The sequence below is a fragment of the Scyliorhinus torazame genome, unplaced genomic scaffold (assembly GCF_047496885.1).
Source record: "Scyliorhinus torazame isolate Kashiwa2021f unplaced genomic scaffold, sScyTor2.1 scaffold_789, whole genome shotgun sequence".
NCBI lineage: Eukaryota > Metazoa > Chordata > Chondrichthyes > Carcharhiniformes > Scyliorhinidae > Scyliorhinus > Scyliorhinus torazame.
Window position 1 is genome coordinate 31076 of NW_027308516.1, and position 26524 is coordinate 57599.

The following is a 26524-nucleotide window of genomic DNA, read 5'->3' on the forward strand; positions in this document are numbered from 1 at the left end:
GGGAGGCACCATAGCTACAACATTTATAGTTTAGTGGGGAGGGTGAAAGCCGACCTGGCAAGGTGGGATGGTCTCCCTTTGTCACTGGCGGGTTGGGTACAGGTGGTTAAAATGAACGTGTTGCCACGATTTTTGTTTATTTTCCAATGCCTGCCGATTTTCCTCCCAAATGCATTTTTTAGAGAGATTGAAGGGATGATTACCTCGTTCATATGGGGACGAAAGGTGGCCAGAATTAGAAAGGTGCTATGACAGAGAGGAAGACAGGCAGGGGGTTTGGGTCTTCCGAACCTGATGAATTATGGAGAATATGGAGAAGGTACGGAGCTGGGTCAGAGGGGTTGACTCCCAGTGGGTCAGAATGGAGGAAAGTTTGTGTCAGGGGTCGAGATTGAAGGCGCAAGCAACAGCACCGCTCCCGACGGCCCCGGGGAAATACTCAGGGAGTCCGGTAGTAATAGCTTTGTTGAGAATTTGGAGGCAGTTTCGCCAGCACTTCGGGTTGGGGACAGGGCCAAGTGAAATGCCGATTCGGGGAACCATGGATTTGAGCCAGGGAAGTCTGCGTGTCCTCAGCTCCCATTCGTTCCTTGTAGACGTCTGAGACTCTACCCTCTCCCACCTCTCCCCTAGAAACTACCCTGTCCTGCCTCCCCTTCGGCGAGAGACGTGAGAAGGACGACACCAATCTGAGAACAAAATCCCACAACTGTAAGTATCTAAATTCGTTCCCCCTCGCCAGCCCAAACTTCTCCAGCGCCCTCATGCTCGGAAACTGCAGGTCTACCCAGTGCGGAGCATGGTCCGATACGGCAATTGTTGAATATTCTGCCCTCACCATTACGGCCAGCAGGTCTCTACTCACAACAAAGTAGTCAATTCGGAAATACACCTTGTGGACGTGGGAGTAGTATGAGAACTCCCTCGCCATCGGCCCGCTAAATCTCCATGGATCTGCTCCCCCCGTTTGCTCCACGAACCCTCTCAGTTCCTTCAGAATATCCAATTCACCTAACAGCACGTCTTTCGGGACATGTGGGAGGAAACCGGAGGAAACCCACGCAGACTCGGGGAGAACGTGCAGACTCCACACAGACAGTGACTCAGGCCGGGAATCGAACCTGGGACCCTGGCGCTATGAAGCAACTGTGCTAACCACTGTGCTACCGTTAACGTGTCCAGGGAATGATGAAAAAATGAGTTTCACATTGGTAAATAGTCGAATCCTGAGTAAAGGAGAGAATTTTTAAAATCTGGAAAAGATAAACATAACAATAAATAGTCAGTATGAATTTAAAATGGTAAAATCTTGTCTGACCAAAGTTATGTGTTTTGCTGCTTGTGCGAGTGCTGCTTATCATTAGGTGTCAGCAACCTTCCTCTTCAAGCAATGTGGTTCCTGACAATTCCATTGAGTGATTTGAATGGTACGATTAGAGTCAGACAGTTTTTCCAGGAGTGAAAGATGCGCTTTAACCCATTATAATATAATAATAATCGCTTATTGTCATGAGTAGGCTTCAAAGAAGTTACTGTGAAAAGCCCCTGGTCGCCACATTCCGGTGCCTGTTCGGGAGGCCGGTATGGGCCTCCATGTGTGTCCACATCAAGCACCTATTTACTCTAATCCCATTTTCCAGCACTTAGACCATAGCCTTCCATGCTACGGTATTTCAAGTGCTCATCTAAATACTTCTTAAAATGTTGTGAAGTTTACATTCTCTACCACACTTTCAGACAGTGAGTTCCAGATTCCCACCGACCTCTGTGTGAAAATGTTTTTCTTCGCATCTCCTGTAAACTTCCTGCCATTACCTGAAATCTATGCCCCTGCTTATTGACCCCTCCGGTAAGGGGAAAGTTTCCTTTTCCGGTCCACTGGTTATTGACCCCTCCGCTAAGCTAAGGGGAAAGTTTCCTTTCTAGGACCACTGGTTATTTACCCCTCGGCTAAGGGGAAAGGTTCCATCCTGTCCACCCCATCTATTCACCACTAATTCACTCGATAATTTTATACACATCAATCAGGTCCCTCTCAACCTTCTCTGCTCCTAGGAAAACTCCAGACTATCCAGTTTCTTTTGTTAGCTGAAATACTCCAGCCCAGGCCATCCTGGTGAATCTACTCTGCATCCTCTCGAGTGCAATCACTTCCTTCCAGAACTGCACACACTACTCCAGCTGTGGTCTAACCAGCATTTTATTCAGCTCCATCAGGGCGGCACAGTGGTTAGCAGTCGCTTCGCAGCTCCAGGGTCCCAGGTTCGATTCCCGGCTTGGGTCACTGTCGGTGTGGAGTCTGCACGTTCTCCCCATGTCTGCGTGGGTTTCCTCCGGGTGCTCCGGTTTCGTCCCACAGTCCAAAGACGTGCAGGTTAGATGGATTGGCCATGCTAAATTGCCCTTAGTGTCCAAAGGGGTTGGGTGGGGTTGCTGGGTTACGGGTATGGGGCGGAGTTCTGGGCTTAAATGGGGGTGCTCTTTCCAAGGGCCAGTGCAGGCTCGATGGGCTGAATGGCCTCCTTCTGCACTGTATAGTCTATGTAATCATAACCTCCCTGCTCTTATATTCTATGATGTGGAGATGCCAGCGTTGGACTGGGGTGAGCACAGTCCACCAGGTTAAAGTCCAACAGGTTTGTTTCGATGTCACTAGCTTTCGGAGCGCTGCTCCTTCCTCAGGTGAATGAAGAGATATGTTCCAGAAACATATATATAGACAAATTCAAAGATGCCTTGGAATGCGAGCATTAGCAGGTGATTAAATCTTTACAGATATTTAAAGATTTAATCACCTGCTAATGCTCGCATTCCAAGCATTGTCTGGCATCTTTGAATTTGTTTCTGGAATATACCTCTTTATTCACCTATGGATATTGCCACCAAGGTCCCTCTGATCCTCTGTAGTTCTTCGGGTCCTACCATTAATTGTTTATTCCCTTGCCTTGTTTGCAGATTCTTTATCCAGCGTGAAACCACAGGCTGACCGTGTGCTGTGTAAAACCTGACATCCCACAGGCCCCACTTTCCTGGAACAACATGAAGAATCTGCTGCTTTCCAGATCCCTTCATTTCCTCTCATCTGTTTAAAGCCACAAACAGAAAGGTCCAGTTTTCTCCTGGAGTTTGAGACAAATCAGCTTTCAAAATGATGCAGAGTTTCAGCCAATGAGGGAGAGCCGGGCTCAGCAACGCCCCTCATTCACTCTGATTGGTTGAAGGACCAGCCCTTTCCATTCAGTCCTCCAGCTCCGCCCCTTCTTCCTATTGGTCCGAACCTGCCGTCAATCAGTCCCCGGGCATTGTGAGCTGGAGCAAACCCATCACAATTATTGTCAGCTCCCTGGTTTGCAGATGCGGAGCTTCTCCCTCCCAGGAACAGGCCCAGGTTAACGGGCACCATCCTGCTTCAGACACTGGAGGATGGTTCACATCAGAGGATGGGGGAGGGGGGGATAATAAATAAGAGCTTACACTTTGCACTCAAATCAATGAGGACTCTTATCTCTGGCAAGGAAGGAAACCCTGGCACGTGGGCGGGGAGGATTCGCAAACACGGGCTGGAGGCCCCAAACCCCCCAAAAGACCCATTGATTTTATTGTCAGTCTGCAGACAGGAGCTAGAGAACTGAACCCAGGCAGAGGAGAGGGAGCGAGAAAACTGGGAGTGGAGGAAAGAAATGGTGCAGATGGTGAGATGGGTTTGGATTTCAGCCCAGGGAAGATGGAGAGTGTGTGGGACGGGGATTTACAGCTTTGGGGGAACAAGAGAAGAAAAAATGTTGCAGAGAAACTAGAATTGAGTTTCCTGAATTTCTATCCTGGACTGACAGTGATGACTTTTGTAAACTCCTTTTACAGGGTATTAAAAGGGGAGATTTCAAAGACTGGAAACTCAAACGGTTTTGCATAGACAGAGGGGATATTCAGAGATTTTTTTCCCAGGGTAGAGGGGTCAATTACTAGGGGGCATAGGTTTAAGGTGCGAGGGGCAAGGCTTAGAGGAGATGTACGAGGTACGTTTTTTACACCGCGGGTAGTGGGTGCCTGGAACTCGCTGCTGGAGGATGTGGTGGAAGCAGGGACGATAGTGACGTGTGAGGGGCATCTTGACAAATACATGAATAGGATGGGAATAGAGGAATATGGACCCCGGAAGTGTAGAAGATTTTAGTTTAGACGGGCAGCATGGTCGGTGCAGGCATGGAGGGCCGAAGGGCTTCTTCCTGTGCTGTACTTTTCTTTGTTCAAACCAAATATTATAGCAGCATTTGGCTGAGTTAATGGCTTCATCATTACCTGGATATCAACAGCCTTTGAATGTGGAAGGAGAAATGTTTGCCTGTTCTACCTGTGGGAGAACATTTCAAATAGCAATGTGATTGGAAAAGGACAGAGGCACAGACACATCTGAGTGACAGTGTTCCAGTTCACTGACTGTGCAAAGTGCTTCAACCAATTACTCAGCCTGCACCATTCACATAGAGGAGGAAACATCCATATATTCTGTGTGGCCAAGGCTTCAACTGGTTGTCCGAACTGGAGAGATACAAGGACACCTGGATCATGGAGACATGGAAATGTGGAGACTGTGGAAAGGAATTCCATTATCAATGCCTGCTGGAAACCCACCGCGTATTCACACAGGAGAGAGACCATTCACCTGCTCGGAATGTGGGAAAGGATTTACTCAATCAGCTGGCCTCGTGTTACACCAGCGATATCATGCAGAAGACAAACCATTCAGCTGTACTTCCTGTGAAAAAAGGTTCAGGCATTCCTCTTCCCTCACTGCACACCAATACACTCACACTGGGGAGCGACCATTCACCTGCTGCACTTGTGGGAAGGGTTCACTTGTTCTTCCGTCTTTACTGCACACCAGCGGATTCACACTGACGAGAGGCCATTCACCTGCTACAAGTGTGGGAAGGTATTCGCTCAGTCATCCAACCTGCTTAGACACCAGCGGGTTCATGCTGAGAAGAGGCTGTTCATCTGTTCTGTGTGTGGGAAGGGATTCACTCAGTCAGCTGAACTCATGTTACACCAACGAATTCACTCTGAGGACAGAGCATTCAGCTGCATGTCCTGTGCAAAGAGGTTCACGTCTTCATCTAATCTCACTATACACAATTGTGTTCACACCGGGGAGAGACCATTTACCTGCTCAGTTTGCGAGAAGGGATTCACTCAATCATCCAGTCTGCTCAGACACCAGTGAAGTTACACTATGGAGAAGCTATTCAGCTGTAGTTTCATTGGAAAGACGCTCATAAAGTCATCCACCTTCAGTGCACACCAACAAATTCACAAAGGGACTTGACCGACCATCGACGCTGTGGGAAGGGATTCACTCAGTCACGATATGAGCTGAGACATCAGCAAGTTGACAAGTGACTGCAGGGATTGGATTTTGCTGTTTATGCTGCTGTTATTCACATCCAGCATTGATGGTCTGACAATATCTGGTTTGATTCTGCTGATGTTAACAAACCCTAAAACTGGCTGCAGTTTAATATTTTCAGATGTCATTGATTCTCGGGGCTGCGCTGTCCCATTTTCAAAGCAGCATCTGTGATATTCCCCTTCATTCAAGAACTCTTAACAGGATCGTCCTAAATTGATGTTTGATCCAAAATCTACAATTCAGAGTTTAAAAGGTTCCACTGATTAACATCTTCAATTAGAAAGTGCTGCTTAATCATTGCTGACCATTGCTACTGACTCACACATTCCTCACAGTAACATGTCCATTGTGAAATGACATTATCAAGGAGCATTAAACTAAACTGTGAAATATTTCACAGGCACATCAATAAAAACTTCATCAATCAACATTGATATTGATGAAACTTGGAAGTCACAGTTCAATCATTTCTCACACAGCAAGATTGCAAGAAACTGCAGAGTGTGGTGAACTCAGCCCAACGCATCACACAAGCTTGCCACCCTCCCATTGATTCTGTCTTCACCTCCCGCTGCCTCAGAAAGGCAGACAGCATTATCAGACACCCCTCACACCCAGGGTTAGCCCTCTTCCAGACCCTTCCATCAGGCAGAAGGTACAAAAGTCTGAAGACCTGCACATCCAGACATAGGAGCAGCTTCTTCCCCACAGCTACTGACTCCTCAACGACTCTCCCTTGGACTGATCTGTTCCCTGTAAGAACACTATTCACCACGCCCTATGCTGCTCTTGTTTGGCCTTGTTCCGCACTGTAACCAATCACTATTTTGTTGATGCACCACTGTCAATGTACTCTGTTGATTATTCTTTTGTCTATGTACGTACTGTGTACGTTCCCTTGGCCGCGGAAAAATACTTTTCACTGTACTTCGGTACATGTGACAATAAATATCAATCAATCAATCAATCAGCGGCAGCAGCCAGGGTTAGGGGATCGGGCGGGGAGTGGGCCGAGATAGAGTGCTCTTTGAGGGTCTGTGCAGACTCAATGGGTCAAATGGCCTCCTTCTACACTGTAAAGATCCTACAGGATTCAATGGTAAAAGTGGAACCTACAGCACAGACTGGTTTGAGACACACTCAGCAGAGATGATATCTGTCATTGAAGCAAAAAGCAAAGGCGACCTGATGTACAACATGAACCCAACTCCGAGAACACGGCATCATGTGAAAATAACCAAGACACTTGTGTAAAACACGGAGAGATTGTGCAAATAAACACTGAATCAGCCAACGTCAGTAATTCCAAACTGCCTGCGAAAACAGAAACCCGTGTGCTGTGTGTGATGGGAAGAGGGTGCTGGGTCTGACCATCACCAAAGTTGTGCCCCTGAAATCCCAGATGGTGACATCCTGGCAGATGTAAACAGATGTCCCGCTGGGTTGAACATGACTGTGAGCTGTGGACATCTCCCAGTCTCTGCAATCTCCTGCAGCTTCCTGTCATGGTTCAGTTGGACAAGGAACCCTCATCATTTGAGCTGGAAAAGGCCATTGATTGCTGAGCAAGCAGAAAGGTGCCCGGCAAGGATGGAATTCCAGCTGAACTGCTCATACATAGAAAGTTCCATCGACTGTCACTCCTCTGTTGGGAGGTTGGAACAATTCCATGTGCATGATGCTAAAAATCATCATAACCTATAAATGCAGTAGTGACAGAGGAGATTGCAGCAACTACAGGGACATCTCACTCCTTAGCATCACTGGAAAGACCTTCGCTAGGGAGATGTTTAAAAGATCCATCTACTTGCAGACTGAGTGTATCCAGAATCACAGTGCGGTTTCTGTGCTGACAGATCTAAGTGAACATGATCTTCTCCACACACCAACTACAAGAGAAGTGAACAATTGGAATTTGATCTGGAGTCTCTGCTGAGAAAGGTGACATGTTCTAATTACTGAGTGAAAATAAATCTTTAAGTATGAATTGCAATTTATTTGTACAATTGTAAAAGGCAGTGAAAAGTTGGATTCTCTTAAGTTAAACTTCAGCCTTAACGTTGTGAATTGGATTTCACAAGTTTTTGAAGCTCCACCCTCTTTAACTTCTTTTGGTGTAAGAAGGTTGAAGCTTTTGGTTACCTATGAAAGCTGATTGTTTTACCTTTATTTTTCTTTAGTTTTATTTGAATCAATTGGAAAGGTGCCTGAAGAAAGAGGAAAAAACACATTTGGGCAAAGCTGAGAAAAATGCCCAAAGAATTGAGGAAACAAAGTTTAAAATGGTGTTTGGTTCTTTTATCTGAAAATAAAGTTACACAAAGTCAACACAGTTGTGCACATTTGAGAATGTTTGCTCCAATACCTTTGGGAGCAGAGAAGTTGAAGTTAACCCTTTCCACTGACAGCACGGTGACGATTTGAAATAAAGACTTTTAAAGATTTGGCTTCATCCCATTTGTTAACTTTCCAGACAAAGTGTTTGAGAACAGGAGATATTGGAGTTATTTCCAAACTGATTGCAAGTTCCTGTCCTTCTGTCCCTGATCTACAAATATATTATGTGAACATTAGAATGGACAGTAATGTTACTCCAGCACTCCAGTGGGTAAGACTGCTGCCTCACAGCGACACGGACCTGGGTACGATTCCAGCCTTGGGTGATTGTCTGCGTGGATTTCCTCCGGGTGATTTTGTTTCCTGTCACAGTCCAAAGATGTGTAGACTAGCAGGATTGGCCAAGTTAAATTGCCCCATAGTGTCCAAAGATGTGGTTAGTTGGGGTTGCGGGTTGGGGGAATGGGCTTAGGGATGGTGTTCTTAGGGCAGCACAGTAGCGCAGTGGTTAGCACTGCTGCCTCAGGGCACCGAGGACCCAGGTTCGATCCCGGCCCGGGTCACAGTCTGTGTGCAGTTTGCACATTCTCCCCGTGTCGGCGTGGGTCTCACCCCCACAACCCAAAAAGATGTGCAGGGTAGGTGGATTGGCCACGCTAAATTGCCCCTTAATTGGAAAAATTGTTTCAAAAAGGGAGGATGTTCTTTCGGAGGGCCAGAGCAGACTCGATGGGCTGAATGGCCTCCTCTACTGTAGGGATTCTATATTTCACAACATCCATGATTTGATAATCCTCCAAAATATCTGTGGTCTCCATTTTAAATACTTCCCCCAGTCTCACCAATGCATAGCACGTATATCTTAACAACAGCTGTGAACTTATTGAATGGTGGAGCAGGCCCGAAGGGCCAAATGGCCTACTCTTCTTTCTAAGTCCTATGTTTAACTGACTTTGAACCTGAAATACACATAATATCCCTCCAATGTCCATCTCAGGTTCACAAGTCCATCTTGATAACAACTGAATTCCATGTCCAGGAAACACAGTCCACTGAAGAAGGAATGTTACTGCTGCTGTGTTTTCTGAAAGTTTTCTTCTTATAATAATTATTGTCCAAAGTTCTTTCTGCGAGAGGAGAGTCCTCACTGCTGCTCAGATGTGAATTTTCAAGTTCAGTTTTTAGAACAGTTCATAGTTCACCTTTAGAACTTTACTTTCTCCCATGTTTGTAGTTTCTCCATTGTTCCAATCTACAGAGAAGATTCCAGTCATTTCCACAGTTAAACTCGCTTCTTCTTGCTCAGTTGTAGGTGGATCTTCATTTTTTAGTTCATTTCTCAGACTCAAACATTCTGGATTCTCTTTTCGAGACAGAAATGGCTTATTTTGTGCCACCCTGTTCCTTCATTGGTCAAAATCTTCTTCCACACTTTAGGAGGGATGTCAGGCTCCTTGAGATGGTGTAGAAGAGATTTGGAGAATGCTTCCAGGGAGGAGGAATTTTATCCACAAGGTTAGGGTGGAGACACTGAGGTTGTTCACCTTGGAACACAGGAGGGTGAGGGGAGATGTGATCGAGGTGGACAAGTTTATGGCAGCTTTAGATGAGGTGAAAAAGGAAAAGCTGTTCCGATTAGCTGATGGTACAAGGATGAGGGTGCACAGATTTGTGAGTTCTGGACTGATGCAGGGGGATGTGAGGGAGAAGTTTAATGCAGTGAGTGGTAATGAGCAGGAACTCGCTGCCTATGAGGCCAGAGACAATGAAAGATTTAACAAGGAAAATGGATGGACACTTGAGGGAAATAAACCTGAAAGGACAAAGGGACAGAACAGGGAAATGGGACACTGGTTTACCCAATGAGAGTAATACCAGAACTGAGAGGAAAGACCAGGGTTGCGTTTTTCTAAAAAGAGAAGACTGAAGGGTGACCTGATGGAAGTCTTTAAGATTATGCAGAGGTTCAATAATCCAATAGGAATTTCAGTAGAAACCTCTTTACCCAGCAAGTGGTGAGAATGTGGAACTCACTCCCACAGCGAGTGGTTGAGGTGAACAGCATGAATACATTGAAGGGGAAGCTGTATACATACATGAGGGAAAAAGGAATATGATGGAGGAAGGTTGTTGATGAAGCTGTTAAAGACGGTTGGGCCTCGGACAAGAACCTGAAGATCTCCTGCAGTGATGTCCTGGAGCTGAGATGACTGACCTCCAACAATGACAACCATCTTCCTCTGTGCTCGATATGATTCCATCTTTATCTTCATTGCACATTCTTTACATAAACAGGAACTAAAGTTTTACATTTTACAGCAAGTAAAATTCAGTCTTGGTATATAACTACTCATTGATTATTGATTCATTAATTACATTAGAATTAAGGATCACTACTTATTCAATCTTCTGTTACTGACAGGTAAGTAGTGAATACAATAATCTTTAACGAATACAGGCATCAGCCCACACTTTTCAGGCTTAAATTCTATTTGCCACAGATCTGACCAGCCCGTCTACATCATCCTGTATCAGAAAAACAGAGCATTTAGCCCTCAGGAAAGGCGGGGGCTGCTTTTCTTTAAAAAAAGAGAAGACTAAAGTGTGACCTGATGCAAGTCTTTAAGATTATGCAGGCTTCAATAATGCAATAGGGATTTCATGAGAAACCTCTTTACCCAGCGAGTGGTGAGAATGTGGAACTCACTCCCACAGTGAGTGGTTGAGGTGAACAGCATGAATTCATTGAAGGGGAAGCTGTATACATACATGCGAGAGAAAGGAATAGAAGGAGATGCTGATGGGGGAGATGAAGAGGGGCGGGTGGAGAATCATGTGGAGCATAAATTCTGACACAGACCAATTGATCCGACCGGCCTGGCCCTGTGCTGTAGACTCAATGCAACAGACACAAATGTATGTATTTTAGATCTACCTGGAGAGGCAGGAATAACACTATTTGCTGTCCAGGATAAAATAAATGTCCTTCATCAGCTTTTGTGGGTCATTTCCATGGAAACGTGCTCTCCCAGGCTCAATGAACATCAGCCCACTGGAAGCAGAGTCGTGAGACCGGCCAGTCCAGCTGAAAGAAACCCTCCGACCCGACCACTCAACTGTCAGAATGAACATGGACTCAACTGTCAGAATGAACATGGTTCAGTTCTGGATGTGATTAACAGCAGCAATAATAGCAGAATCCAACCCCCGCAATTACTGGTGAATTCGCTGATGTGCCTTCAGGATGGATGACCGAGTGAATCCCTTCCCACACACAGAGCAGGTGAATGGTCTCTCCCCAGTGTGAACTCGCTGGTGTGTCAGCAGGGTGGATGAATCAATGAATCCCTTCCCACACTCAGAGCAGGTGAATGGCCTTTCACCGGTGTGAATCCGCTGGTGTGTCAGCAGGATGGATAACCGAGTGAATCCCTTCCCACACTCGGAGCAGGGGAACGGTCTCTCCCCAGGGTGAACGAGCTGGTGGGTCTGCAGGTGGGCTGACCGACTGAAGCCCCTCCCACACTGAGAGCAGGTGAATGGCCTCACCCCAGTGTGAATTCGCTGGTGTATCCGCAGGGAGGCAGAGCAATAAAATTCCTTCCCACAACCCGAACAGACGAACATCTTTTCCTCTGTGTGAACTCGCTGGTGTATCCGCAGGCTGGATGAATGACGGAATCTCTTCTCACACTCTGAGCATTTGAATGGCCTCTCCCCGGTGTGAACTCGTTGGTGTGTCCGCAGATTTGATAAATCAGTGAATCGCTTCTCACACTCAAAGCAGGTGAACGGCCACTCTCCAGTGTGAACTCTCTGGTGTATCCGCAGTTTGGATGAATTAATGAATCCCTTCTCACATTCAAAGCAGGTGAATGGCCTTTCCCCGGTGTGAACTCGCTTGTGTACCAGGAGATGGGAAGACCGAGAGAATCCCTTCCCACACTCAGAGCAGGTGAATGGCTTCTCCCCAGTGTGAACTCGCTGATGTTCCAGCAGGCTGGAGGAACGACAGAATCCCTTCCCACACTCAGAGCAGGTGAATGGCCTCTCTCCTGTGTGAACTTGCTGGTGTGTCAGCAGGTCAGATGAATTAGTAAATCCCCTTCCACACTCGGAGCAGGTAAATGGTTTCTCCCCAGTGTGCCTGCGTCGATGGATCTCCAGCTGAGACGGGGAACTGAATCCATTCCCACAGTCCTCACATTTCCACGGTTTCTCCATGGTGTTGGTGTCCTTGTCTCTTTCGAGGTTCACTGATCAGCAGACACGTCCTCACACACAGCACGGATACGGTCTTTCTGGGCTGTGAATGGTGTGATGGTTCTTCAGGCTGTGGAACTGGTTAAATATCTTTACCACACCGGAACACTCTAATTCACATAGATGTCTTGGTGCTTTTTCAGTCGCACTGATGTTTAAAATCTTCTGAAGTTTACAGAACAGACAAACATTTCTCCTTCTAGATTCAAAAGCCATTGATATTCAGGTCCAGACAATCGAGCGACTGTCAATTCTCCACTTGACATTTGATTTGAGATTTATGTCTGCAAATCCTCCCCTTCTGATATTCTGGAAAAGGATTTGACAAAAGTCATCAGGATAAACATTTAGTACAGGCAATTCTAGTTTATGACAGTGGGTGGGGGATGTGAGGAAGAAGTTTCTTTAGACAGTGAGTGGGTCATAATCTGGAACTCACTGTCTGAGGATGATAGAAGAGGAGACAAATGGTTTCAAAATGAAACTAGATGGGCACTTGGACGGAAATTAACATTTGGGGCTAAGGGGATATAGAAGGGGAAATGGGACTGAGTGGATTGGAATGCAGAGATTTGATGTCTCAAATTTCCAAATGGATTCCTTTTGAACTATAATGTCTAGAACTGGAAATGTATAACATAGCGACAATACTAGATTACAAAAATAGAAATAAATAAATTCTATAACTGAAACATAAATATTACACCTAATATGTTCTATAAAACAACACTGGATATATCTCTGTTGCTGAGTCCCCTGGGAAACCATAACCATAAAATAAAAAATTCCAAAATTACTCAAAGGAAAAGATGGACGAGGTTTCATGTGTTTAAATTTTTTACAGTAACAATCAAACTAAAATCAACATCACTGAATTATGCATTCAGAGACAAATAGTGTTTGAATAGACAGGATAAATTTGACTTTAAATAGCTGCACAAAATCACAAGCACTTTCCCTCTCAACATACTAGGCACTAGATGTCTTGTGGCGCAGTGACTAGTGCCCTGCCTCTGAGCAGGAAGCTTCGGGTTCGTGTCCCACCCTGGAAATTGATGGTCGAGGGAAGTGGGTACAGGGAGCAGTCAAGCGGATTGAGTGGATCAACATGGAAATCCTTCCAGACTCATCAATGGCTGGCAGTAAGAATGGGAGAGACTCCTGGTCAGCAATGTTGACATCCCCTGTGACAGACTCGCAACCTGTTTCAGGAATTACTAGCTTTAGAAAAAGATGGAAATCTGCCTTAATGCATCACTCGGTGTGGGAAGAGAATAAGCAGTAAATGCAATTACAGAGTTTCACAACTCCCTGTATTTCTTAGAGAGAAATAAAAGGCAGGAGACAGGTACTAAGTCACGATGCTCATTTGGAGAGCCTAGACAGACATAATGGATTGAATGACCCAAATGTATTTTTGCATGGGGATTATAGAAGTGTGTAATATGCAGTGCTCTATTATGTGATTAGAGAGATAGGGGTCAGTGAGAAAGAGCTTTATTTTGGCAGTGAGTGATCAATACCTGGAATTCACTGTCAATGAGGGTGAAGCAGAGATGATCAGTGATTTCAAAATGAAATTGGACAGATGCTTGAAGGAAATAACCTTTCAGCTGGCACAGTGCTTAGCACTGCTGCCTCACAGCACCAGGGACCTAGGTTCAATTCTTCTGATTGTCTGTGTGGATTTTGCACTTTCTCCCTTTGTCTGTGTGGGTTTCCTCCGGTGCTTTGGTTTCCCCCCACAGTCCAAAGATGTGCAGTTAGGTAGATTGGCTATGCTAAATTGCTCCTAAATGTCCAAAAGTGTTGGTGCAGATTGATGGGCCGAATGGCCTGTTTCTGCACTGTTGGGATTCTATTCGGTTCTATTCAGCTGAACACGGATATAAAGGGGGAATGGGACTGACTGGATTGCTGTACAGAGTTAGCAGGACTCGAGTTCCTTCTGTACTGTCATGTCTCTAAAACTGGAAATATATAATGCAGCTACACTGCGATATATTACAATAGAAAAATTTTTTATAATGAACTTTAGAAATCATAAATAATACATTATGTACCATATAATCTGTACTGTATTAATTTACTATTCATTTTAAACTCATTCATCTACTTGGAAAACGATCCCTTTCATTGTGAACATTAGGTAGGACACCATCCTGTCAGCCAGACAAATAATGTGTCAAACTGAGGGAGTTAAAGGATGTTAATGTATTTACGAGATACCTGGGCCTACTCCGCTCGCGCACGCGCGCCCTTTTCTCCCTACGGCGGCTGGCTGGTCCAAAAAGAGATCGGGAGCGACCACTGGCGGCAGCCGCACTCAGCTTGCTGACACAGCTCGGGTCAGCAGCGCTTTCTGCGCTTGCGCGCTGGGCCAACAGCTGAGGGAGTGGGGGAGGGGACTTTGCAAAATGTCTTCCCATCATTTTCTTCCAAGTCCTGCAGTTTGATTTGAAACAACCGAGCATTGGATTTTAGCTTCACACACAGACTTCAAAACTTCCTCTTCTATCCAACATCTGTAAGTCAAACACTATCTTACTCTCCCTGGGAAATACAGTTGTGGGACTCTGGAACTGGAATTAGAGATAAATCTGCTGAGGGGGGAAATGCTGAGATTTTGTGGAACCTGTTTTTATTATCTGAGATATTTAAAGTCAAATTTATCCTGGCTATTCAAATACTATTTGTTAATAAATGATTCATTTATGTTTTTAGTTTGATTGTTACAGTAAATAAAAACCTTCTCCTTTGATTTATTACATTGTCTGGCCATTTAGAATTTTTCTATTCTGTAATATAATACTGGATGAATTGAAACATTCAGGAGGGTAATTGGGAGGGTGTATGTTAGGTACAGCAGAGTGAGAGTGGAGGGATGGAGGTTTACAGATTTTGTGGAAGGAGAGGGGAAAGAATGTCCCATAGCAACTACTAAAATTGTCTGTTTTGAATTTCTCTCCCATACTGACAGTGATGACTTGTAAACTCCCTTTAAAGGATATCAGAAGTGGAGGATTTGCAGTCAGAAATCTCCAATGAAACAGCATGTCCAGATCTGACAGAGTCACTCGATTCATCGGGACCTGAATTTCATCAGCTTTTGAATCTAGAAGGAAAATGATTGTTCTGTCTGCTTCAAAGCATTTTAACCATCAATGTGACTGGAAAAGCACCGAGACACACACCCGGGTGAGAGTGTTCCAGTGCACTAACTGTTACACAGTTTGAAAAAGCATCACACCATTCACAGCGGATTGAAACCCAACAATTGGGCCCGTCCAACTAACCTGGAGAGACACAAGAAAATCGACACCATGGAGAAACCGTGGAAATGTGGGAAGGGATTCCATTTACCATCTGGGCTGGAAGCTCATTTACATATTCACACTGGGGAGAGGCCTTTCACCTGCTCTAAGTGTGGGAAGGGATTCACTCAGTCATCCCATCTGCAAACACACAAACGAGTTCACACTGGGGAGAGACCATTCACCTGCTCTGAGTGTGGGAAGGGATTTGCTCAGTCATCCGACCTGGTAACCCACCAGAAAGTTCACACTGGGGCGAGGCCATTCATCTGCTCCATGTGTGGGAAGGGATACATTGATTCATCTGCCTTGCTGGTACACCAGCGAGTTCACACTGGGGAGAGGCCATTTACCTGCTCGAAGTGTGGCAAGGGATTCAATCAGTCATCCAGCCTTAAGACGCACCAGCGTCTTCACACCAGTGAGAAGCCATTCACATGCTCCACGTGTGAGAAGAGATTCAGTGATTCATCCAGTCTGCTGACTCACCGGCGCATTCACACCGGGGAGAGGCCATTCACCTGCTCCGACTGTGGGAAAAAATTTACTACTTCATCCAACCTGCAGAGACACCGGCGCATTCAGACTGGGGAGAGGCCGTTCACCTGCTGGCAGTGTGGGAAAGGATTCACTCAGTTATCCAGCCTCCTGAAACACCAGCATGTTCACAGTGGGGAGAGGCCATTCACCTGCTCCGACTGTGAGAAAGGATTTATTGATTCATTCCACCTGCTGAGACACCAGCATGTTCACAAGTGATGACAGGGGTTGGATTCTGATGTTAATGCTGCTGTTACTCACATCCAGGACTGAGCCATGTTCATTCTGACAGTGGGTGAAGTGGGAGGTCAGAGGGTTTCTTTCTGCTGGACTGGCCGGTCCCATGTCTCTGCAGTGGGCTGGTGCTCTTTGAGCCAGAAGGTTCACCTTTCCACTGAAATGATCCACAAAAGCTGATGAAGTCCATTTATTTTATCCTGGATAGTAAATAGTGTTTTCCTTCCACTGCAGTTAAATCTAAAATAAATACTCAGTTCCATTGAGTCTACAGCACAGGGCCAGGCCAGTTAGCTCATGAAATCCCTATTGGATCATTCGACCTTTCATAATTTTCAAGACTTGTCAGTCTCTTCTTATCCAGAGAAAAGCACCCCAGCCTTTATTGAGCAATCAATTATTTCAATTCTGATCTGATCATTTTGAATATGTTTGACAATTGTTCCAGTGCCACCATTTCCTTTTTTGAAATGAAGATCACTAATGTTGACAGTACATCCTGTGTAGTCTGACCATGGTACTAAACAAGTTGAACATAACCTCCCTGCTTTTCAATTCTCTCCCCCCAGAATAGAATCCTACCTATGGGCCCCACACTTTTGGAAAGATGTGACGTTCCCCGAGAAGGTGCAGAGAGGATTTCTGAGAATGGTGCCAGGGATGAAGGAGTTCAGTGAGTTGGAGAGACTGGAGCAGCAGAAGCTGTTCTCTTTGGATCAGCCACTAAATCAGAGCTGGAGGCCATTTGGCCCATCATTTCCATGCCTGCTCACTGAGCAAATCAGTCAGTCTCATTGCCCTGTTATATTCCCGTGTTTATTTCCCTCACGCCTTCATCCAGTTTCTCTTTGAATTCATTCATCTTCACACCTGCCTCCCTGATTGGTTGGAGGCTCATTTCCCAGTCAGTCCTCTCACACCATACTGTTTCTCTGTCATTATGAGGCCAATGACAGTTTCCTGAGAGAAAGGCCCCGTTATTCACATCTAAATCCAGCCCTCAGCTCCGTTAGCTGGCTGTCATTGACACAGATACATGGAAAATAGAAGGTCGAGGCCATTCGGCCCTTCGAGCCTGCGCCACCATTTATCATGATCATGGCTGATCATCCACCTCAGTTGGCTAATCCTACCCCCCCCCCCCCCCATCCCCCCTCATGTCCTTTGATTCCCTTCGCCCTAAGTGCTATATCTAACTGCTTCTTGAAAACATACAATGTTTTAGCCTCAACTGCTTCCTGTGGTAACAAATTCCACTCTCTGGGAAAAGAGATTTATCTTCATCTCTGTCCTCAATGATCTACCCTGTATCCTCAGACTATGACTCCTGGTTCTGGACACCCTCACCATCGGGAACATTCTTCTTGCATCTACCCTGTCTAGTCCTGTTAGGTTTTTGTAGGTTTTTATGAGATCCCTCCTCATTCTTCCGAACTCCAGCGAATACAATCCTAACTGACTAACCTCTCCTCATACAGCAGTCCCTCCATCCCAGGAATCAGTATGATAAACCTTTACTGCACTCCCTCCATAGCAAGAACATCCTTCCTCAGATAGGGAGACCAAAACTGCATATAATATTCCATGTATGGCCTCATTCCTGTAATCAAATCCCCTCACAATAAAGGAAATGAATTGGAGCTGCTCTGCTGTCTGTCTTTTGGATGAGATGCTGACTCAACCGCCCCATCAGGCCACAATTTCAAAGAGCAGGGGAGTTCTCCCCAGTGTCCTGGGCAATATTTATCAATCAACATCACTGACAACAGGGAAGGTAAAGTTGCCATAGTCCCAAAAGACCATAGGCTGCTTTCCCCTTTGAGGGGGAGAGCTGACTGGTGGTGATTTAACCTGAGGATCACCACATCCCAGACGAGGGGCAAGGTTGAGAAGGCAGGGCCTTCATGAATAACCTCAGCCAGTACGGGGATTGAACCTGCGCTGCTGGCCTTGTCTCTGCATCGTAAAGCTAGCTAGCCAAGTGAGCTAAACCAGCCTGACCGACAACAAACCATCTGCTCATTATCACATTGCTGTTTGTGGGATCTTGCTGTGTTAAATTGGCTGCTGCATCTCCTCCATTACAACAGTGACTACTCTTCAAAAGTACTTCATTGGCTGTAACACTTTGGGACAACCCGTGGTCATGAAAGGTGCTACAGAAATGCAAGTTTTAAAATTTAAGAATTGTATTTGAACTTATTATCTGTAATTTAATTGGCTAAAGAACTGATTCAACCATTTGATAAGTCGCTTTGGTTCGGGCGATACTTTAATTAAAGCAATGTCAGAATTCTCTGTATAGTAAAATTAAAAAGACATTTATTGAAAGAAAAACGTTTACTTAACTTTAAAACATTGACATTTACAACTTCATGCGGGTGATCAGTCTGTCGAAGCATAACCATCTCTGGCTCCTTCTTTGACAGTAATTTCCTTGGAACACGGTCTCGGGAATCTTCAGTACTTGGCCAGCAAAGAAGACCTTTTATCTGCCAAATTGACCATTCCCTCACGTCAGATTGGGGCTTGTTGACAATTGGTCAGTTTGGTTACTGGATTCTCCATTACTTACACCACCATCTGATTATCTTAGACAGGAATGCAATGGAACCGCTTCATACTGTCCCTTTATTGGATTCTATACAATCCCTCATTCACTATTCCGTTATCTGATTCTATACAATCCCTCCTTCACTATTCCTTTATCTGATTCTATACAATCCCTCCTTCACTATTCCTTTATCTGATTCTAAACAATTCCACATTCACTATTCCTTTATCTGATTCTATACAATCCCACATTCACTATTCCGTTATCTGATTCTATACAATCCCTCATTCACTATTCCGTTATCTGATTCTATACAATCCCTCCTTCACTATTCCTTTATCTGATTCTATACAATCCCTCCTTCACTATTCCTTTATCTGATTCTAAACAATTCCACATTCACTATTCCTTTATCGGATTCTATACAATCCCTCATTCACTATTCCTTTATCTGATTCTATACAATCCTTCATTCACTATTCCGTTATCTGATTCTATACAATCCCTCATTCATTATTCCGTTATCTGATTCTATACAATCCCTCATTCACTATTCCTTTATCTGATTCTATGCAATCCCTCATTCATTATTCCGTTATCTGATTCTATACAATCCCTCATTCACTATTCCTTTATCTGATTCTATACAATCCCTCATTCACTATTCCGTTATCTGAATCTATACAATCCCTTGTACAGTTTCAAACTGAGGCTAATGAGAGGTTAAAGGTAGGTGGCACGTGACACAGTGGTGAGCACTGCTTCCTACGGGGCCGAGGATACGGGTTCATATCCCGGCTCCGGGTCACTTCCGTGTGGAGTTTGCCCATTCTCCCCGTGACTGCGTGGGTTTCACCCCCACAACACAATGATGTGCAAGTTAGGTGGATTTGCTTCGCTAAATTGTCCCTTAATTGGAAAATATCAATAAATAAATAAATAATTGGGTACTCAATGTTTATTTACATAAGAACATAAGAACTAGGAACAGGAGTAGGCCATCTGGCCCCTCGAGCCTGCTCCGCCATTTAATGAGATCATGGCTGATCTTTGTGGACTCAGCTCCACTGTCCGGCCCGTACACCATATCCCCGACTCCCTTTATTCTTTAGAAAGGCATCTATCTTTTTCTTAAAAACGTTTAAAGAAGGAGCCTCAACTGCTTCACTGGGCAAGGAATTCCAGAGATTCACGACCCTTTGGGTGAAGAAGTTCCTCCTACACTCCGTCCTAAATCTACCTCCCCTTATTTTGAGGCTATGCCCCCTAGTTCTGCTTTCCCCGACCAGTGGAAACAACCTGCCCGCATCTATCCTATCTATTCCCTTCGTAATTTTATATGTCTCAATAAGATCCCCCCCGCATCCTTCTAAACTCCAATGAGTACAGTCCCAGTCTACTCAACCTCTCGTCATAATCTAATCCCCTCAACTCTGGGATCAACCTAGTGAATCTCCTCTGCACTCCTACTCCTTAAGTCCGAGGTTAAAGGTTTCTCTCGCTATTAATTTTATTTATTTTTCATTCAAGGGATGTGGATTTTGCTGACTGGGCCAACATTTATTGTCCATCCCCAATTGCCCTTGAGAATATGGTGGTGAGCTGCCTTCTTGAACCGCTGCAGTTCCTGTGGTGTAGGTAAGCCCACAGTGCTGATAGGGAGGGAATTTCAGGAGTTTGACCCAGCAATAGTAAAGAATTTGTGATATATTTCCAAGTCTGGATCGTGAGTGACTTGGAGAGAAACTTTCAGATGGTGGCGATCCCTTGTATCTGTTGTCCTTCTAGACGGTAGAGTTTGTGGGTTCAGAAGGTGCTGTCCGAAAAGCTGTGGTTAGTTCCTGCAGTCCATCTTGTGGATGGTACAATCTGCTGCTATTGTGCATCATTGGTGGAGACATTGAATGTTTGTGGCTAGCTTGTTAATAAAGGTGGCTGCTTTATCTTGGATGGCGTTGAGCTTCTTGAATGGTGTTGGAGCTACACTCATCCAGGTTGGTGGAGAATATTCCATCAGACTCCTGACTTGTGTCTTGTAGATGGTGGATGGGCTTTGGAGAGTCAGGAGGTGAGTTATTAGCCACAGGATTCCCAGCCTCTGAACTACTCTTGTAGCCACAGTATTCATATGGTTAGTCCAGCTGAGTTTCTGACCAATGGTAAATGCCAGGATGTGGATAGTGGGGGATTCAACAATGCTGTCATTGAAAGTCAAGAAGCGATGATTAGATTCTATTTGGAGAAGGTCTGGCACTTGTGTGGCACGAATGTCAGTTGTCACTTCCCAGCCCTGGCAAGATATTGTCCAGGTCTGACTGCATTTGAACATGGACTGCTTCAGTATCTGAGGAGTGATGAATGTTGCTGAACATCAGTAATCCTGACCTTATAATGGAGGTTGTTGAGGAAGCTGTTAAAGACGGTTGGGCCTCGGACAATAACCTGAAGATCTCCTGCAGTGATGTCCTGGAGCTGAGATGACTGACCTCCAACAATGACAACCATCTTCCTCTGTGCTCGATATGATTCCATCTTTATCTTCATTGCACATTCTTTACATAAACAGTAACTAAAGTTTGACATTTTACCGCAAGTAAAATTCAACCTTGTTGTATAACTACTCATTGATTATTGATTCATTAATTTAATTAGAATTAAGGATCACTACTTATTCAATCTTCTATTACTGACAGGTAAGTAGTGAATACAGTAATCTTTAATGAATACAGGCATCAGCCCACACTTTTTAGGCTTAAAATCCATTTGCCACAGATCTGCCCATCTGACCAGCCCGTCTACATCATCCTGTATCAGAAAAACTGAGAGCATTTAGCCCTCAGGAAAGGCAGGGGCTGCTTTTCTTTAAGAAAAGAGAAGACTGAAGTGTGACTTGATGCAAGTCTTTATTATGCAGGTGTTCAATAATCCAATAGGAATTGCATGGGAAAACTCTTTATCCAGCGAGTGGTGAGAATGTGGAACTCACTCCCACAGCGGGTGGTTGAGGTGAACAGCATGAATACATTGAGGGGGAAGCTGGATCCATACATGAGGGAGAAAGGAATAGAAGGCGATGCTGATGGGGGATATGAAGAGGGGTGGATGGAGACTCATGTGGAGCATAAATACTTTTTTTTTTAAATTAAAAAATTTAGAGTACCCAATTCATTTTTTCCAATTAAGGGGCAATTTAGTGTGTTCAATCCACCTACCTTGCACATCTTTGGGTTGTGGGGGCGAAACCCACACAAACACGGCGAGAATGTGCAAACTCCACACGGACAGTGACCCAGAGCTGGGATCGAACCTGGGACCTCGGCGCCATGAGGCAGCAGTGCTACCACTGCGCCACCGTGCTGCCCGTGGAGCATAAATACTGACACAGACCAATTGACCTGACCGGCCTGGCCCTGGTTTGTAGACTCAATGCAACAGACAAATGTATTTATTTTCAAGCTACCTGCAATGGTTGTTAAAATAAAAACTAAAAATTAATATTACTATCCAGGATAAAATAAATGTCCTTCATTAACATTTGTGGATACTTTCCATGGAAACGTGCTCTATCAGGCTCCATAAACATCAGCCCACTGGAAGCAGAGTAGTGAGACCGGCCAGTCCAGCTGAAAGAAACCCTCTGACCTCACACTCAACTGTCAGAATGAACATGGTTCAGTCCTGGATTAACAGCAGCAAAAATAGTAGAACCCAACCCCTGTAATTACTTGTGAACTCGCTGATGTGTCTTCAGGTGAGATGATTGAATGAATCCCTTCCCACACACAGAGCAGGTGAATGGTCTCTGCCCAGTGTGGACTCGCTGGTGTGTTCGCAAGTTGAATGAATTACTGAATCCCTTCCCACACTGAGAGCAGGTGAACAGCCTCTCCCCAGTGTGAATCTGCTGGTGTGTCAGCAGGTGGGATGATCGAGTGAATCCCTTCCCACACTGAGAGCAGGTGAATGGCCTCTCCCCGGTGTGAACTCGCTGGTGAGTCAACAGGGCGGATGAATCATTAAATCTTTTCCCACACAGAGAGCAGTTGTACGGCCTCTCCCCGGTGTGAATTCGTTGGTGTTTTCGAAGACTGGATGACGTTCTAAATGTTTTTATGCAGTGAGAGCAGCTGAATGGTCTCTCCTCGGTGTGAATGCGCTGGTGGACCCTCAGATCAGCAGCTATTTTGAAGCAACTCTCGCAGTTCGAGCATTTGAAAGGTCTCTCATTGGTGTGAGTGACATGGTGTGCCAGCAGGCTGGCTGACTGAGTGAATCGTTTCCCACACAGAGTGCAAGTGAATGGCCTCTCCCCAGTGTGAACTCGCTGATGCGTCCGTACAGAGGAAGAATGAGTGAATTTCTTCCCACAGACGGTGCAAGTAAACGGCCTCTCCCCAGTGTGAACTCGCTGGTGTATCAGTAAGTTGAATGAATTACTAAATCCCTTCCCACACTCTGAGCAAGTGAACAGACTCTCCCCATTGTGAACTTGCTGGTGAGCCACCAGGTTGGATGATCAAGTGAATCCCTTCCCACATTCAGAGCAGGTGAATGGCCTCTCCCCAGTGTGAACTCGGTGGTGTTTCCGCAGGGTGGATGAATCGCTGAATCCCTTCCCACACACAGAGCAGGAGAATGGCTTCTCCCCAGTGTGAACACGCTTGTGCATCAGGAGATTGGATGAATGAGCGAATCCCTTACCACACTCGGAGCAGGTAAATGGCCTCTCTCCAGTATGACTGCGTTGATGAATCTCTAGCTCTGATCGAGATTTGAATCCCTTCCCACAGTCAGAACAGGTGAACGGTCTCTCACTGGTGTGAACTCGTTTGTGTTTCAATAAGTTGGATGAATTAGTGAAGCTCTTCCCACACTCGGAGCAGGTGAATGGCCTCTCCCCAGTGTGGCTGCGTCGATGAATCTCCAACTCTGATGGGGATCTGAATCCCTTCTCACAGTCACGGCATTTCCACAGTTTCCCCATGGTGCGGGTGTCCTTGTCTCTCGAGGTTGATCAGTTGAAGCCTCGCCCACACACAAAGCAAATGTATGGTTTCCCCGAGCAAGGCTTATGCAAGCTGTGTTACTGGTTAAAGCTCATTCCACTGTCAGTTCACTGGAACACTCTCACTCAGGCCTGTGTGTGTCTCGTGCTTTTCCGGTCACACTGATGTTTAAAATCCTTTTGAGATTTCTGTCTGCAAATTCTTCCCTTCTATAATCCTGTAAACGGAGAACACAAAAGTCATTGCTATCAGTACAAGATAGAAATAGAAAATCAAAAATTTAGGGCAGCACGGTAGCATAGTGGTTAGCACAAATGCTTTACAGCTCCAGGGTCCCAGTTTCGATTCCCGGCTGGGTCACTGTCTGTGTGGAGTCTGCACGTTCTCCCCGTGTGTGCGTGGGTTTCCTCCGGGTGCACCGGTTTCCTCCCACAGTCCAAAGATGTGCTGGTTAGGTGGATTGGCCATGCTAAATTGCCCTTAATGTCCAAAATTGCCCTTAGTGCTAGTTGAATGAGGTGACTGGGTTATGGGGATAGGGTGGTGTGGGCTTGGGTAGGGTGCTCTTTCCAAGAGCTGGTGCAGACTCGATGGGACGAATGGCCTCCTTCTGCACTGTAAATTCTGTGAAAAATTCTAGTTTCTGCGAATCCTTCTTTCATATATCATTCCTCAAATATCAACCCAGACACATTCTCTCCATTATCACTGTGCTGTACCTAATATTCACCCAAACAATTCTCATGAACGATTGATTCATACTGCTCAACAGTTTCTACTCTACGCAGTCTCCTGGAATATATGTATTATGTGTACATGTAACTGTTTAAAAATGTGTAATATGCTAGACTCAATTTCTTAATTATGCTGCGGTGTCAGAGGATATGCGAAAGAACACTATTTATACAGTGAGTGGTTTTAATCATCTGTTTCCACATGAAATTTGATGGATACTTGAAGGAAATAAACTTGCACGAGTACAGTAATATAGGGGGAATGCAAGTGACTGGGTGGCTCAGCAAAGAGTGGAGTTGCTGTTTGATCTCCTCTGTATTGTGAGGATTGTAAAGATATACAGAACTATATTTTAAAAGTGGAAATAAATGATTTTATGACAGAACCATAAATAATATATCAAATATGTACCACATAACAACACCAGGTATATCTCTGTCCAATATTAATTCATTGTCCCCTTAAATGTCAGCCATCTCAAGGGGAAACCACTCTTAATTGTGAACATTAGGAAAGAGACCGCATTTTTGGCCAGACAAATAAATATGCCAATGTGAGGGAGAAAATGGAGTTAGTGTTTTGAAAATGAAAATCGCTTATTGTCACAAGTAGGCTTAAAATGAAGTTACTGTGAAAAGCCCCTAGTCGCCACATTCCGGCACCTGTTCGGGGAGACTGGTACGGGAATTGAACCGTGCTGCTGGCCTGCCTTGGTCTGCTTTCAAAGCCAGCGATTTAGCCCTGTGCTAAACAAGCCCCTTAAGAGAGGAAGATACCTGGGCCAACCTTTCTGGAGTCTGCAACCTCCCTGGATTCACTTCCTTTCCCTCCAGTTCCTGCAAGTCAACAATTGAAGCCTAGAATTGGAAAATAAATAAAAATGGGAAGAGAAAGTGTTTTACTCACAAATGTTACATTTGGAGGTTTTAGTCTGTGTGAATCTCAATCTTCATTCAGAGATGGAGCAGCAGCAGCTTTGCTGGGCTGCAATGAGCAGCTTCACAAGCCCCATATTCACACAATCGAGGAAGCTGCTTGCAGTCATTGGCACAAAGCCCGCGGTCTGATTGGCTGGGTGTTCAGAGTGCTTCCGTTCACTCAGCTCCTCCCATTGGTCAATTCCTTGCATGAAGACAATGGGGAAGCAATTCCCGTTCTGCGCTTGCGCGCTGGGCCTACAGCTGAGGGAGGGGACTTTGCAAAATGTCTTCCCATCATTTTCTTCGCAGTCCTGCAGCTTGATTTGAAACAGCACAGCATTGGTTTTTTTTAGCTTCACACACAGGCTAAAGCGTCCGCCTCTGTTCAACATCTGTGAGTAAAATACTTTCATTCTCCCTCTGGGAAATACAGAGTTGTGGGACTCTGGAACTCGAATTAGAGACAAATCTGCTGAGGGGAAAATGCTGTGATTTTGTGGAACCTGTTTTTATTGTCTGAGATATTTAAAGTCAAATTTATCCTGGCTATTCATAAGACCATTGGATATAGGAGCAGTATTAGACCATTTGGTCCATCAAGTTGCTCCATCATTCAATCATGGCTGATAAATTTCTCATTCCCATTCTCCTGGCCTCTCCCCATAAGCCCTGATCCCTTTGTATTCCAATATTGTTTGGATTGGATTTGTTTATTGTCACATGTACCGAGGTACAGTGAAAAGTATTTTTCTGCGAGCAGCTCAACAGATCATTAAGTACATGAGAAGAAAAGGGAATAAAAGAAAATACATAATAGGGCAACACAACATATACAATGTAACTACAAAAGCACTGGCATCGGATGAAGCATACAGGGTGTAGTGTTCATGAAATCAGTCCATAAGAGGGTCATTTAGGAGTCTGGTGACAGTGGGGAAGAAGCTGTTTTTGAGTCTGTTCGTGCGTGTTCTCAGACTTCTGTATCTCCTGCCCGATGGAAGAAGTTGGAAGAGTGGGTAAGCCCGGTGGGAGGGATCTTTGATTATACTGCCCGCTTTCTCCAGGCAGCGGGAGGTGTAGATGGAGTCAATGGATGGGAGGCAGGTTTGTGTGATGGACTGGGCGGTGTTCACGACTCTCTGAAGTTTCTTGCGGTCCTGGGCCGAGCAGTTGCCATACCAGGCTGTGATGCAGCCTGATAGGATGCT

General features: G+C 45.1%; 3 pseudogenes; 2 read left to right on the top strand and 1 right to left on the bottom strand.

Moving 5' to 3' along the window:
* On the top strand, nt 1–7738 carry LOC140406670 (uncharacterized; annotated as a pseudogene).
* LOC140406671 (uncharacterized) lies at nt 7687–25568 on the bottom strand (annotated as a pseudogene).
* Nucleotides 14381–26524, top strand: part of LOC140406672 (uncharacterized) — a 16058-nt pseudogene continuing 3914 nt past the window's right edge.